The sequence below is a fragment of the Primulina tabacum genome, chromosome 3 (assembly GCF_025594145.1).
Source record: "Primulina tabacum isolate GXHZ01 chromosome 3, ASM2559414v2, whole genome shotgun sequence".
Lineage (NCBI taxonomy): Eukaryota > Viridiplantae > Streptophyta > Magnoliopsida > Lamiales > Gesneriaceae > Primulina > Primulina tabacum.
The window spans coordinates 26,385,651-26,402,238 of record NC_134552.1 but is presented as its reverse complement, the minus strand read 5'-3'; the positions used below and the strand labels follow the sequence as shown (position 1 = coordinate 26,402,238).

At 35.6% G+C, this 16,588-nt stretch overlaps 1 pseudogene; it reads left to right on the top strand.

Annotated features, from left to right (window-relative positions):
• Positions 1 to 15,381: 15,381 nt before the first annotated feature.
• LOC142539099 (uncharacterized) lies at positions 15,382 to 16,117 on the top strand (annotated as a pseudogene).
• Positions 16,118 to 16,588: the final 471 nt, after the last annotated feature.

The following is a 16,588-nucleotide window of genomic DNA, read 5'->3' as shown; positions in this document are numbered from 1 at the left end:
AAAAAAACCAGCAGTGGCAACTTGTGCGTTTGTGGTGTAAACTCTAAAATTTATTGACCAAGGGCTTGAACCACCTCCCAAGGACTCTTACCAACATCCTAAGGCATGGCTTGGACCATGGCTAAGGGCTAAAAGCCAACCACAATCCAAACCACACCCCAAAACCGAAGACACACTAATACAGGAAATGGAAAATTCGAACTATGCACTTGTGTTGTTGTTCTAAAACTTTTGAGGGAACCATGAACCAAACCTTGAAAGGACACCTTGGTCACGTCCTAGACATGATAAGGGATGATTCTAACCATGTCTACAGTCCCTAAGACAGCCAAGATTTGAACTCCCACTTTAAACACCCAATGACAGAAACTTTGACACAAAACTGTAACTCATGGAAATGTTGCTGTAAATTCTTTGTTATGCTTGTATGGACTTGAACCATTGACCCAAAAACATCCTAATACATTCTAATTTATTCCTAAATGCACCCTTGTGTGCCTGGAAAACGAGACAACCTCCTGAAGCACCAAACAATTCAAAACCGTGAGTCACAAAGAGTAAGCCGAAAAATCTGTGCAGAAACTTTTGTGTTGTTGCTGTCAAAATTTCGTTTTTACCTCATGAATCCTGAACATATAATGCTTAAAAATATTTATAGGACTTGATTGAAGAGCAAAGAAATAGCATATACATGCCTGGAATTTGTTTTGACACAAAAACAAATCAATACGATGAATGCGAGCGGCGGAGCCGGAGTTGTGTTTGCTTTGTTTCCTATTTTATTTCTACTGCTATGCACGATTTTCAGCTGTGTTTCTTCTGATAATTTCGAGAATATTAGTGTAGATGATGTTAGGGATGAAGGTGAATGATATAGGAGGTGTTAAGGGGTCATAATATGCATTTAGGTGGGGAGTTACAAGTGCAAGAAGTTGAATAGTTTGAAATTCTCCTCCTTCCTTGTTGCCGATGGATTCTTGCATTTGTTTTTGTTGTATTACACGTGAGTTTGCTTGTAACTTTTTGAGGAAGGATTAAGGTTAATTATGGTGTTTGAATTACCCATAACTATGGAGCTTAAAGGTAGAAAGTGAATGCACCATAAAACCATTTAGTGTTAACTTTGAATGAGGTCAACTACAATTTTTTGAATTGTCTTGACCAATATTATTAATACTTCTTGCATGGTATAATAGTGTTTTAAATCTTGCATTTTAAATTCTTAAGGTTTAATACACTTATTATATATATTTTTAATGAATTACAATTTAATTTAGAATAGAACATTGCATGGCATGCTTGACTTAAAATTTATGTATTTAAATGTTATGTTTAAATTTCTTGACTATTTTATACCTAGCTTAATTCATCCTCCATTTATTTGCATATTTTTTTTATTTAAGCTTTAATTAAATATTAACCAAAAGAACTTATTTACCAACTTAACTCTAATTAATTTATTAAATCCCAAGGACTTTTTTTTCTTTAAATTAAGTTTTCTTTGAATTAACTTAAATTTAGGAATGTCTTTCTTATTAGTAATCTTATCTCTAATCTCCAAACTCCGGTCCGGCCTCGTGTATTTATCCTGGAAAGATAAATCTAAACATCTACTTTTAAAATAAATGATCATGACTTAAAATTATTAAAATAAATCAAACACTTCATATATTTATAAAAATTCATTTTTTATTTAAATAGTAGCAATTATGCATGGCTTCTACGTCATCTGATTTTCGGGTTCTACAGAATCGGTCATTGCACCTCCTATATCTCTCCAAGAATATTTGATATCAAACCATTTCAAATTCAAAAGGGAGCAAGACTTGGTCATGCCATTTGAATCTCTTTTATATTGCAACTCCCCTCCCTCTCTCCTAACCATCATTCCCCCTCCTCACCACCGAAATTCAGAGAGGATTCAGAGCTAAAATCGTGAGCCTCATAGCAAGAACAAGAGAGAAATCGATTACAAGCAAGAACAAGAAGAACACTCCGTCTGCTCCACGCCGCGTCGTCATATTCGTTCGTTTTCTTTTCAAAACGAAACCAAGGCATGTATATGTTTTTATTTGCTCTTAAATCAAGCCATACTAGTATTTAAACAACATACACATGATTTTATTCAAGCAAAAACCGAAATTTTTCCATGCTATTTTCGAAACATGAAGTGCAGATTTCTTCGGCCCTCTTGTTCTTCAGGGTTTGCTTGTTTCTTTGATTACAGGTGATTGGCTCGTGTCCAGGCTCCCAAGGCTGCATCTAGACATGTACTAGGACATGTTAGGATCATATTGGTCCATTCGTTCAAGCCCCATAACCGCTGGAAACCAGAAATGACAGCAACTCCCCAAACATGTCCCATTTGCATTCGATTTTCTTGATTGCTGTCAAAGATTGATGGATCTGATCTTGGCTGCCATAATGGCTATAGCCATGGTTACAACATCTCCTCGTCATGTCTAAGACGTGACCAAGTCGCCATTTCGAGGCTTGGTCCATGGTGGAATCGATTTTTAACCAAAACAAACAAGAAAAGCCCCTCGGCCCCTTTCCCCTTATTGCATGTAATGTTTCGGTTTTGTGGAGTGGTGTGGATCTTGGTTGGCCTCTGGCCCTTAGCCACGGTTCATACCATACCTCTTGATGTCTAGATTGTGCCATGATCAATCAAATGACCACTGGAATGACACGAGACAACAAGCAAAGCAATACAGCTCACGCACGCAAGGGTGCTCTCGGGTGGGACTTCTCGGCTGGTTTCATGGTGTGTTTCAAATTGTGGCTGGCCTAGGGCCCTTAGCCATGGTTCAAATCATTCCTTAGGACATTGGTAAGAGGCTCTGGTCAGTGGTTCAAGCCCCAGTGGCCGGTAGTCTCGAAAATGACGCAAGTAATCAAAGGCGTTGCTGCTGTATTTTGACAGCAAGTGACGTCAGCGGTTCAGAGGCGTGTTCCGTGTCCTTGTTTGGATTTTAGCCTATGGCCTTGGACTGGACAGTGCCTCATCAAGTTAGGAAGGTCATGTTTTTGGCCGTTTGTGATTCGGATCATTTTAGAGGTCGTACGAGAAATTACGGTGCGATGTGCCAAATTGACTCTCGAAAGAGCGTTTATGTTTTGGCCTCCATTCACCAAAATTTCGGCCCTTATCATTTTAGGAGCATTATTTCATCATTTTAAGTGTATTTTAATCATAACTAAATGATGGTTCGGTGTTGGTTCGGGTTGGCACGGAGTCATGATTAAATACAAAGTCGTTGGGCGTAATTGTCTCGTTTTTGGATTCAATTACAAAGTTTGGTCAAGAAAATCATTTGCATATTTTTCATGTTAAATTTAGGTCGCAGCGAGCCTGAGAAAGATCCAATCCATGTGGTAAAATAATACAGGATATTTAATTATGCCATTTAATTATATTACGTGCTTAAAAATATAAAATATTCATTTTTGAGATTTATGCGATATTGCTTGTGGCCATTTCACTATCATTGGATTATTGTATCACCCGGTGGTCACTTACCGGTTCAGTTCAGTTCCACCCAGTATAATGTGGCATTAGTCTGATCAGACAAACATTACTTCACCCGGTGGTCACTTACCGGTCAGTTCAGTTCAGTTCAGTGCAGGGGCCACTTGCGTAGACCATAATCTCACCAGAAAATTATTACATGCTATTTCATTACAGGGCTCCAAGGAGCAAACATTTTCACTATGATTTTCAGTTCAGTTATGCACGTATTATAATTAATCATGACACGATATTTTACTTTATGCCTAATGACATGATATTTTTACTACCATGCAATTTTATTGTATTACTTATTCGTTATTTATGATATATGCATGATGAGTCTTTAGACTCACTAGACTTGATTGTTGTAGGTATTGATGAGGTCGGGACCGAGGGCGAGGACCAGTGAGCTAGCTTGGGTCGGCAGTAGTGGAACCCGAGGACCACATTTACAGCATTTACCATTTTTAAGCTTAAACATTTTTATCAGTTTTTGGATTATTTTAACTTGTTATTTTGCGAACAATAATTTCTTCCGCTGCTATTTTGAACATTAAACTTGATTTATCAGTTTATTTTGTGAATGAGGAATTTTAATTATTTTAAAAAGAAAATTTTAAATTTTTCCGCAAATTTTCAAACACGAATTTTCGGGCCATTATATGCAATGACAAATAACTCTCGAACAGATTTAACATGGGCTACAGGAGCAAAAGTTTTATCAAAATCCATCCCCTCAACCTGTGTATAACCTTGAGCAACCAACCGTACTTTGTTCCAATTACATTCACATTTTCAGATCTTGGAACTAAATCCCAAACATCATTCTAGACAAATTTCTCAAGTTCTTCATGCATAACGTTGACACAAAATTTATATTTTAATGCATCATTAAAATATGTTGTTTCAGTGTTTGACACAAAGCAAGAGTGTCAGACTTGATAGTATATGGAACTCATGCATACTAAACCAATCATTTTGGTAGTCAACTTTCTCCTTTCTCATAGTTTGCATGTCCCTGTATACTTCTCCAATGATTTATGATGATAGATGATTCTTATGAATTTTATTGGAAAAATCTTGCCCATCATTGATCGCTTTATCATCTTCCACTGTTTCTGTCTCAGTCAGAGGTAGTGTTGTGCACGGTGTTGCAACATCTGACTCAACACCTGTTTGACCAGTGACTCAGATTTATCCAACAATCCATCTGCATCATCCTCGATTGTCTTACCTATCAGATCTTCAAGATCATCAAACATATCATTAATAGATTGTAGCGTCCCGAAAATTTGAAGTTCCATATGAACCACATGCATGCAAATTACCAAATTCCTTATGTATTTTATTATATTTTTTTAATGCATTAAATGCATGCTTATTGCATAAATATTTCTTTAAATTCATGGGTTATTAAAGTTTCAAGCATTAGGATTTTAAGTTACATTTCGCGCTCGAACGAGGAACGAAGAGCAGAGATATTCAGAAAAATATTTTTATTGAATAATTATTTTTAATTATTTAATATGAGTTGTTTTTATGTATGATTTTTGAAAATAGGCTTTGGTTGGGTATTTTTACCCGCTAGGTTATATTTTTAGCCAGTACGCAAATTTTATTGAATCGGGGACTTTTGATCGGGTGATATTTTCAAAAACGTACATAAACGAAATATTTTTCAGGAGTGTTATTAGGCTTGTTGGGTTTATTTTAGTTCTTAATGAGCCCAAAACCCTCATTAGCCCTTTAATTTTTAATTAAGGGCCCATTAGTATATTATTTTATGGCTTAAAGTTAATTAGCAAAATCCTAAACCTATTTTATATTGAGTGGCCGCCCACCTCATTCTCCAGCAGCCTTTTCATGTTAATTACAGCAGCAAACATTCAGCAAGCTTCAGCCCTCCATTATTCCTTCAAACAAGTTACCTCCCCGCTCCTCCAGTGCTTTCCCGACGCGCGATTCTTTAAGTTTTCGAGCATCTACACATCAAGGCACGCTTGTATTTTGTTTTTCTCCTCATTCACGCCATAGTATTGCTGAAATATTTGTAAATGCATGTCCATCCTTTAATCTAACGTGTGTTTGACGTTTTTTTCAAATTTTGTCACAAAAATTGCACTTTTACGTTGTATACTCACGTTTTATTGATTTGTTTCAAGGGGCTGCCGATTTTTCAGAGTTTCTAAGGGGTTTGTATGCTGTAAGATGAGGTGACACGGTGCTAAAGGTTTAAGGGTGTATGGTATAGGAGAGGGCCGATTGTTTGTCTAAGCGGCTAGAACTTTCCTTGGCATTTGGTGAGGGTTCGGGAAGGCGCGGCTGGGGAAGGGCTGAACCATGCTAAGGTGCGATCTAGGAGGGTCCAACCATGGCTAGGGGTTGTCCATAACCAGCTGGTCTCGGCTAGGAATCAAGTGGACAAGTTGGGAGACGGTTGTGTTTCTGGTAAGGCACGGTCGTGCTTGTTCTTGAGGGATTGGCTGTTCTTCACGGCTTGCATGGGGCTGTGGCCGTGGGATCAGTAGGTCCAGTAAGGTACTAAAGATGGCTAGGAGGGGCTGGTGCGTGGCAGGTCCCGTTGGTTGTAGGCTAGGATCGAAAATATGGAAAGTAGGCGTCTAGGGTTTAGAGGGGCGATCATGCAGATTTTTCCAGCAGCTTGTGTTCATATTTTAGGGAGTCATAGTGGGCTGGAATGTGAGGTTTAATGGCTGTTAGAATATGGTTTAGGTATGGTAAAAGTTTGGGAAAAATTCGGTTAAGTTTCGGGTTGATTCGGGTTAAAACCGAGACTCTGGTCCAAGTTTTAAAACGAATAGTTTAAGTTTGTAACGAGCTCGAGTATATGATTAAGGGATGATTATAATTATGATTTGGGGTATTTTAAGGAGTTTCGTAAACTTCGGTCGAAAATTTAGAGGTCTAGGGGTAAAACAGTCATTTTGGGTTCCAGGGACAAAATGGTTATTTTGCACCCGGATTGAGTTTTTGGTCCTGGGAGCGTCCTGAGCACAAATCCATCATGTTTTTAAATGTTTATGCATCATGGTTATGATTTTTATGAATTGATGAAAAATACGTTGCATGCTTGATTTTAAGAAATATTTACGTATATGAATGATTTTGATAACTGATGAAAATGATGATGTTTTGAAGGTTGAGAATTAATTGTGACTAACGATGTGTATGTAAATGCTTAAAATGTATACGTAAATGCTGATGATGAGGCCTAGGTACAGTGGATGGGTTATACTGTCACTGATGTCCGACAGTCGCTGGGTACCAAAGTTTTATGTAGATAAATCCATCGTATAATGATGAACAATGTTACGAAAGTCACAACTAATGAACTGAATTCAATTAAAGGAAAGGTATAAGCATATGATGTTATGATGAGCTGTTTTGACATGTTATGAGTTCATATGACACATTTACATTTACGTTTTTTTTAATCATGAAAGGTATGTTGATTTAGGGGTGTCAATTCGAGTGGGTCGGGTGGGTTGGGTCAGGTTGAGCAACAGTACTATTCAAAAATTTCCCAACCCGAACCAAACCCCAGTCCGATCCAACCCGAACATTTATCCAAATCAACCCGATAAACCCGTATAACCTGATTTTGAATTTTTTTTATAATTTTTTTAAAGAAAATTAAATAAAATTTTAAAAAAATAATACTAATATTTAAATTTAAACACATAATAATAAAATCTCTCTCATATATATGATTTAAATTAGAAAATCTAATTGTAGAAAAATAAAGTATATTTTTTAAATCAAATAAACAATTATTTAAAAAATAAAAAATATTTAAAATAAATAATAAATTATGAAAATTTATGATATAAATATACAATAAATATTTTTTCAGACATATAATATATAAAAATATAGGCAATATTTATTAATTATAATTTTTAAAAAAAATTTAAAATTTTCGGGTCAACCTGGGTTGAGCCGAACCCAACAACATCAACCCGATCATTTTTTTCGGGTCAGCTATCGGGTTCAACCCGATCTGAGCCGAACCCGAAAATTCCAAACCCAAACCTTATTTTTTTGGGTTGAATCGTGTCGGGTTGGTGGGTAGTGTCTGATTTGGAGACCCCTATGTTGATTACAGTATATTTTCATTGCTGTGTACTATGTATATGTACTTGTTATCCCCAGTACAGGTGTGCTGAGTCTTTAGACTCACTAGGCGTGTGATTTTCACTGTTGTGTACTATGTATATGTACTTGTTATCCCCAGTACAGGTGTGCTCAGTATTTAGACTCACTAAGCGTGTGTGATGTAGGTGAGCATGATTATGAGTGGACTGGAGGTGCCGAAGTCTGAGAAGGCAGGACTGGATGTGCGCGCATGACCCGAGGATCACATTTTTTTTCGCACATTATGATTTTCGAGATTTGAGAGGACATGAGCATTTTTATACATTGATGATGATTACTAGGATTTTTACTCGTTATGTTTTCGCATTTTTCTGTTGATCGAGTTTGGCCATTTTAAACTGCATTATTTTATGTTGTTAAATATTTAAGATTATCTTTAAATGTGATATTTTTCCAGTAGGGTTGCACGCATGTAAAACTTTTAGATTGGTGTTTTCGAAAATGTGAGCTCATTTTAGTTTTTTAAATTAAACATTATATATGCACGACTATTGGTAGAATATCCAAAAAACTAACATTTGTCACTTTTAGAATCAAATTTAGAAAGATGATCTCGATCGTTCAAAACATAGCACACATCCAAAGACTTGAAAATACTTAAGTTTTGGCCTCTTTCCCATGATAATCTCATAGTAAGTCATAGTAGAACCACTCTTCAAATACACAAGATTTGAGATTTGACATGTTGTGTTTAAATCCTCAGCTCAAAAATGTTTTGTAATATTTTTAGAGCCCAACATGACCTGAGCCATCTCTTGCAAATTTCAATTCTTCCTCTGAGCTACACAATTCTGTTAAAGAGTCTTTGGGGCTTAAAATTCATGAAATATGATAGTCTTATCACACAAAGATGCAAAATGTGAATTTTCGAACTCCTTACCATGATTGATTCTTATCTTACCAACATTCAAATTATGCATATTAGTAATCTAAGCAAGTGGTTTCTTAAAAGCATCAAATGTGTCTGATTTGTCTCTAAAATAACTACACGTGTAAAATGTGAGAAATCATCAACACAAACAAATGAATATTTCTTACAACCAAGGCTTTCCTCTTCCATTGGACACATAAGATCCATGTGTAATAGTTCAAGACACCATGTTATCACAAAGTGTTGAAACACTTGGTGTGTAACACGGTTTTCTTACCTCTCTAGCATGACTCACAAACACATGCAGTTCTTGAGTTTAAATTTGGCATATCTCGTACAACATCATAATTACTAAGGTTCTTCAATTTCTTGAAGTTTGCATGCCACACTTTTTGATGCCACAAATCCATTTCACTTACTTTTGTATGTTGTCAACAATGATCATCACCTAGTTGATAAAAATTACTATCAGATCTTGTACCTGACATGACACAAATATTAGCATTGTCAAAAATTTCACAATTATTTTTATCAAACCTAACATGCAAATCTTCGTCACAAAGTTGACTAATGCTTATTAAGTTTGAGTTGAGTCCCTCAACATGGAGCACATTATGAAGTTCTAGAATTCCATCCACATTCAAAGTCCTTTTACCAAAAATTCTCTCTTTTTCACCACCTCCATAGGTCACATGTCAACCTTTTAGTTCAACATAGTCAGTGAGGTGATCCTCAGACCCTGGCATGTGGCACGAGCACCCACTGTTGAAATACCAACTACCTACAATGTTAGTTTTCAAGGATGTATAAATAACAGTGCATCAAATTTCGGCCTTAGGTACCAAACTTTCTTTACTGGAGGTTTTCTGTTTACAATGTTGCGCTTGGTGTTAGGCAACACCTTGTGCAACATTTGATATGCATCTCAGCTCATATAATCATCTCTCATCTTAAAGAAAAATGGTTTGATGTGGCATGGCATACAGCAGTAGTGGAAATGAAATGTCACTTTATTTGCTTTATTCATTGAGTAGAATCTTGCTTCTTAGTCTGTAAAGTTTTGACAGAAGGAGTTTCTCTTGGAAAGCTTGAAGTAACTTTACTTTCCTTCACAAAAACAGTTGGTTGTGACCCAGAGTTGGTAGATTCTCCATGTTCAAATACGCTGTTAATGTACCCAATACTAGCTTTGCCGTCTTTACAATCATCAACATCGAATCAAGTTTTGCCGAACTCGAGTTAAATTTTACAATTGTTTTTTTAGCCTTTTCAAGATCATCTTTGATATTGCACAATTCAAGGTCTTTTTTACTCAACATGACTTCAAGCTGTGACACACGTTATTTCAAATCGGTATTTTTCTTTAAGAGGTTCGAGAGTTTTGCATTGAGGTACACTAATTTTGAAGAGATGTTGGGACCCGGTGTTGCAACACCAGAGGCAACACCTAGCGGATTGACTTGCAGCCATTTTTATTCCTTCGAAACATCAAACAAATAGATGTGATCTTCTACTTTACTCGATTCCTGCTCATCTTCATAATCTTCATCACTTGCTCCTTCGAAGTCTGTTGGCATATTCATTTGCGTAGTGATCGAAATCCATAACATTCTTTGCATTGAACGGATTCTAATCTTTTGACATCTCGTTGAATCATCAATGCATTCTATTATCTAAATTTTCCTTTAGTAAGAGAATGACTTTACTTTCTCAAGACAACAAAAGTTGGCAGTTTAGGTGGTTCTACAGATTTCTTCTTGTCTCTTCCTTTTTAGATAATAACCAAATTTATTGGTAATCAAAGAGATGAATCTTCACATAAATCAAACTCGTTGACCTTCCTGAGACAGTTGAACAAATCTTTGTATGAATCATTAGAAACTTGAAAGGCATTTTTTTTCGCTTTGTCTTTCTTCTGTAAATTCAAATTCATCTCAAAGGTTCTGAGAGAGCTTATCAAACTCTCCAAACTAAGCGTGGAAGTGTTTTTAGAGTCATGAATTGCACAGATCTTTATGTTGAATCGTTATGAAAGAGATTTTAAGACTTTGTTGACCCAGTCAATAATTTGAAATTGGTTCTCCAAGACTAAATGCTTCATTTTCAATATCACGCAGCCTATGATAATATTAAATGTGGTCCTAATTTTTTTCCATCATCAACATTTAAAATTAGAGGTTAACATCCTTAGCTAGGTTCAGTGCACACTTTCAGATCCTTCACGGTGCTTTTGAAGAATTTTTCATGCATATTTTACAGAGATGCAATCGGTGATCAAACTAAACATGTTGATGTCGAGCGAAGTAAAATTGCATTGAGTGCTTTGAGTGGAAATTCGACTTTTGGACTTCACCAGTTGTCCATTCATTCTCTGGTTTGATGTGTTGTTACCATTCGTATCCACAATTCTTGGATCGAGACCAACCATCTAAGACATATTTCCATTCTCTTTCTTAGATGGACTTAATGTAGACCCTCATCTTGACTTTCCAAATAGCATAATTGGATCCATCCAATACCAGTGGTCGAAACACAATATTGACAGATAACACGTCCATTGTACTATTACATGTTTAAAAAAAGATAGTCAGAATATCACTTAGTAATTAAGATTAGGTCTCATACCAATTGAGAGTTGATTTTTAACATAAAAGTACCATAAATATTGAGATTGTTGTATCAGATTTTAAGTGTTTGCTGGTGTTGTAACACATATCCAAAACATATAGCGGAATATAATAATTAAACACACAAATAAACTTTAATTACTAAAATAAGATAAATAAATCACGCGAAAGTATAAACTTGGGCGGTGCCTTAAGCAAATTATTCACTAGAAAATTGTAAATAGTTTACAAAACCAATATTAGCGAAACTACAAAAAACGATCGTCCTTAACAGGTCAAGGAAGTAAATTGCATCTCAAATAAACTAAAAAAAATCATGGATGCAAAACTGTATTGCGAAACCTGGAGCCACAAATAACTCTTTCACCAACACTTTACATGGGTATTGTGTTCGAGTGTCTCCAACACCTCACGGAAACACAGCGAACAACATGAGTCGATCACGCAAATCTTCACTGAAAGACAAAACTCCATAAATATCAATAATATCATAATATATCAAAAAAAAAAATCTATGTTATAGAAAATCATATTAGTCTAGAAAGACAAAGTTCTATATTTGAATAATCAATATAACAACAATAAAAAAATAATTAAGGTATTTTATTAAACGTCATCTACGCTTTTTTTTTAAAAATACTACTAGAATTTTTGTTATTCTCTGATGATCGGCCGAATTTAGAAATACACACACCTATATATATACATACTTTAAAATACCTGACCACTTTTAAAAATAAAACGTTCAAACATATTTGAAAATCAAAGAAATAGTTTAAAACATAAAATCTGTCATACTTTGCAAATCCTAACTTAGCAATAAAGCTAAAACTAAAAACCCCAAAACCCCCCCCCCTCAAAAATCACCTCAAAAACAGAAATAAAAGTCGTAAAAATCCTTAACATAAGCTTAAAATCCTAATCATAAACATAATTCATAAGTGCGACAGAACACGCTTGGTCCCTCGGGTTCCATCACCTTCAGGCTAGTCAGATCACCATCAAGACCTCCATATCATTAGTATCCTATTCACCTGCATCGCTCATACTAGTTGAGGTCTAAAGACTCAATACGTTATATTCTTGATAGCACGGATCACATACAACAGTGAAAATACTTTTACGTAAAATAACATTTTCATAATCATGCATAAATATAAACATTTTTCATATCATCATAAACATATTCATATTCATCATATACTTATGTGTATCCCTTTTTCGTTGAATTCAGATCGTTAATTGTGACTTTCGTATTCGTATTGGGGCGATTGATCCATCTACATGTAACCACAGTACTGGGCGGCGGGGACATAAGCGACACTCTCACCCGTCAACTGAGCCTTGACCATACGTATTCACATATCGTATTCGTATTAGTCACAATTACCTCACTTCCTTCAACATTTCATATTTTCATCACTTTATAAAATTCATGCATATGATAATCATTATCTTTTTAAACCAAACATGCAACATATCTTTTAACGTTAATGTTTCATCATAAAATTCCATAAACATTTAAATAATCATATTAACATATAAAAGCATTCAGGACACTGTCATGACGTTTACTATTTTCTAAGTGTAAAATTACTGTTTTACATCAAGACGTAAAATTTCAAGATTTTGACTTTTTCTTTTTCCGTTGACTCTAAACCATTTCAAATAATTACTTAAGCTTAAATAAATTTTCTCATATTTTTATTTATCTTAAATCGATGGCTTTTTATTTATTCTAATTATAACTTATTAACGTGTTTTAATCTCGAATTAAATCAAACTTTAATATAAAATTTTCAAATTTAAAACTTAGAATTTTTATATTTAATTAACCCTCATGAACCATTATTCGACCCAATTGAACCACGACCCAAACCTTAACCATTAAACCAGAATTTTCGCACCAAGCACTAAACCCTCGAGCCATGTCGCGTTTTCCACGAGCCATGCCTAAACCACCCTGAGCCATCTTCGAACCAGACCTCCCCTGGACTCTCATGAACCCTTTTGGACCCCTAAGACTTGACCCTAGCCTAAGCTGAAGCCACCCTTAATAGAAGAAACCTGCGCCTGAGACTCCTTATGGCACTAGGACACTTCGTAGGACTCTAACCATCGAGCCAGTCCCTGACTCAGACCCTCGTGCTCCTCTCAGGATCCTAGAGACCTAGCCTAGCCCAGCCCTAAGCCCCCTGGCCGAGCCACAAACCCAAGCGCGTGCTGTAAGCCCTACGTGCCTTTGGCTCGGGAAGAATCCTAGCTTGCTAGGACTCCTTCCCAGCCACCGTGCTCGAGCCATAGCGTGGCTAGGACTCCTTCCCTGACCCAGCCATGACCCAAGCCGAGCCATACAAAGTTTAATCCCTTAAACCCGAACCTTGACCCTAAAACGTGCATATTGGTTCCAGCTTGTTCGTTCTTGTTTGCAGCGATTTAAGTGAATCTTAGGACTCCTTAGGTCGTGTAAAAACATTTCCCTTTTAATATTAGAACATGGAAGCCCCTTCATGTGTGAAATCATCAAGTTTTGAATCAAATAACATGCTTTAAAATTCACGTTTTGCAAAAAACGAAAATAAATAAAAAACGGACATGTTCTTTTCATGCAAATCATATTTATGTGCATATATGGTGTGATGATGAGTAAAAGGTAAGAATATGACGTGTCTTTGCGTGTTTAACGCACGAAAATCAGTTGATGAAGCGCAGAATAGTGACGAGAAACCTTGGGTGAATTTCCTTGAAATTTTCGAAGCTTTCGTTGCTGGATTTGTGTGTGTGCCGTGTGATTGTATTGAGAGAAAAGAGTCCTAGTAATTTTTTAGGGGAAGGGGCGGTATGATATAAATTTTGGGGTGGGTTTGGGATTAAATATAAGCTTAAATAATAAGTGTATAAGCTAGGGCCCATTAATATAGCATAATAGGCCCAATAAGCCCAATAATACCTTTAAAAATTATTTCGTTTAGGAAAGTTTTTGAAATTATTACACATGTTGTCAAAATGTTCGTATTTTTGTTGAAATTCGAATACCGATAAAATTTACGTCCTGGCGTATAAAATCACCTCAAAACTATTTATTTTCCAAAAATAAAAGCATCAACCTTATTTTAAATAATTAAAAACAATTATTTAATAAAAATATTTTTCATTTTTCAGCCTTCGGTCTCGTTCCTCGATCGCAACTCGAATCACCTTTAAAAATACGTTTTAATGCATCCAAGTAGAAAAACTACTATAAAATCATATAAACTTATCAACAAAATAAACTTAGCAATTAAAATCAATTAATTATTTATTTATCATTTTCCCTAGATTTACATGCAATTAGATTAAATCTTTTTATTTTTGGACCTTATATTTATATTGCTTTCAAAGAAAAAAGCACAAGTTACTGGATGAAAACCAAATTTCGATAATTTAAAAGGATAAAATAAAAAAATAAATCAACTTAAGCTTAAAGAATATTTGTATTAAACTTGGAAGATGAAATTAATTCGATAACTTGTATTTCATTCTCCAGCTCGCCGAAGATGTGATATGGTTGGATGAGCACTAACATCTTCATTCTGGATCGCCCGTTGGTTCATCCAGATTCTGCTAAATTTAATTAATTATTAGCACATAAAATGTGTGATTTAATACAAGTTGGCAAACTAGCTGGCCAAAAAATATTTAGTAAAATCAATCGGTCAAAATTATATTCCTTTTGACTATTACATATTTTCGTAACAAAAACTTATTTTTTGAATTTATTAATCATTAGGACACATTTATACTAACAACTTTCAGTCCATCTATCTCCAAATATTACATCAAATCAGATAAATCCCAAACGATGCTATTAATCTCTAATAATAGTTAATACAAACTACACAAAAAATCTAATGAAATTTATTTCATAATTTGTATAAATATATGGAATTTTTAATAGAATTCATATCGAAATTTCTTTATGGGAAAAAAGGAAAATTTCTAGAATAAAAGAGTAAATATTTTAATAAATTTAATTTACCTGTCTATCTTTATGGCGTGTGAAAACGGCCTTTATTAAATCACATTTAATGCCTATAAGTTCCTTTATTGCTTCGATTTTTCTCTATAAATATCACTCTCACATGCTTGTAAATTATCACCCAAACAAATAATTAAATTAAAAATTGGGAATATTAATTTTCATCAAAGATAAAATGCCGAAGCAAATTCAGAAATCAGTTCGAGAATGCCTCTCGAAGATCAAGATTTCCAATAAACAAATCCATTTTCGATTCAGAAGTTGCAGGCACACCAAAACGCCGTCGTTTGACGTTGGTGGTGGGGAGGGGAGTAACGGAAACGACGCCGTTACCCTGTCAGACATAGACCAGTTCTTGTATGAAAATTTCAGGTCACTTTACCAGGAGGAGCGCGACCATGGCAAAACCACGTCGTTTATGATCGAATCTCCGAGATTGCTCGATCCTCCTCCGCCTCCGGAGAACCTCCGCCGCTCGGGCAGGTTTTTCGTCGCGTCCGGCTCGTCGAGCTCGCTGATCACGGATGAAGCGTCTTCTACCTCAGCCTCCGTCGCGGAGGAGTCGGAGGAGATGGCAGCCGAGGATCAGAAGGCGCCGGACGATTTCATTGTGGTTTTCACGCATTCCCCGAGCCCGTATGAGGATTTCCGGCGGTCGATGCAGGAGATGGTGGAGGCGCGTCTGGAGCATAGCGGGAAAGTGGACTGGGAATTTCTGGAGGAGCTTTTGTTTTGTTATCTGGATCGATGAATAACAAGAAGTCGTATAGGTATATCTTGCACGCGTTCGTGGACCTGATTGTGGTTCTGCGTGAGAATTCCGGCAAGACTCCGGCGAGTCGTCGGACGTGGAACGGCGGAGGTGGTAGAAGGCTGAAAGGAGTGATGTAATGCATGCAAGAATTTTATCTAATAAATATAAATGATGCATACCACCGTCCACCCCACAAAGAGTTGAGAATCGAAGCCTGATTCCTCTGCAGGAGAGGTGATGGAATTTCACATTTGTTGCATTTAAAGTGATAATAATATATACTTTATTCCAAATATTTATGAAAAATATTATTATTCACTCAAAGTATTCTAAAATCTATATATATAATAGTTGAACAGACTCCCTGATTTTTTGAAAAAGTAATTAGTCGCTACACAATAAAAATTATTTTCACAAATTAAAATTTATTAATTTATATTCAAATCATAGTAAGATAAAAACCATAATCAAATGTATATATGACACCCGCTCATACAAAATTACTATTTATTTCATTATACGGTACTTTAGGAATGCGACTATAACCTTTAAACTTAAATATACATGTATATCAAAGATACGACTATAAAGTACGTAAAAATTTCGTTAGTTTTTTTAAAATTTCGGC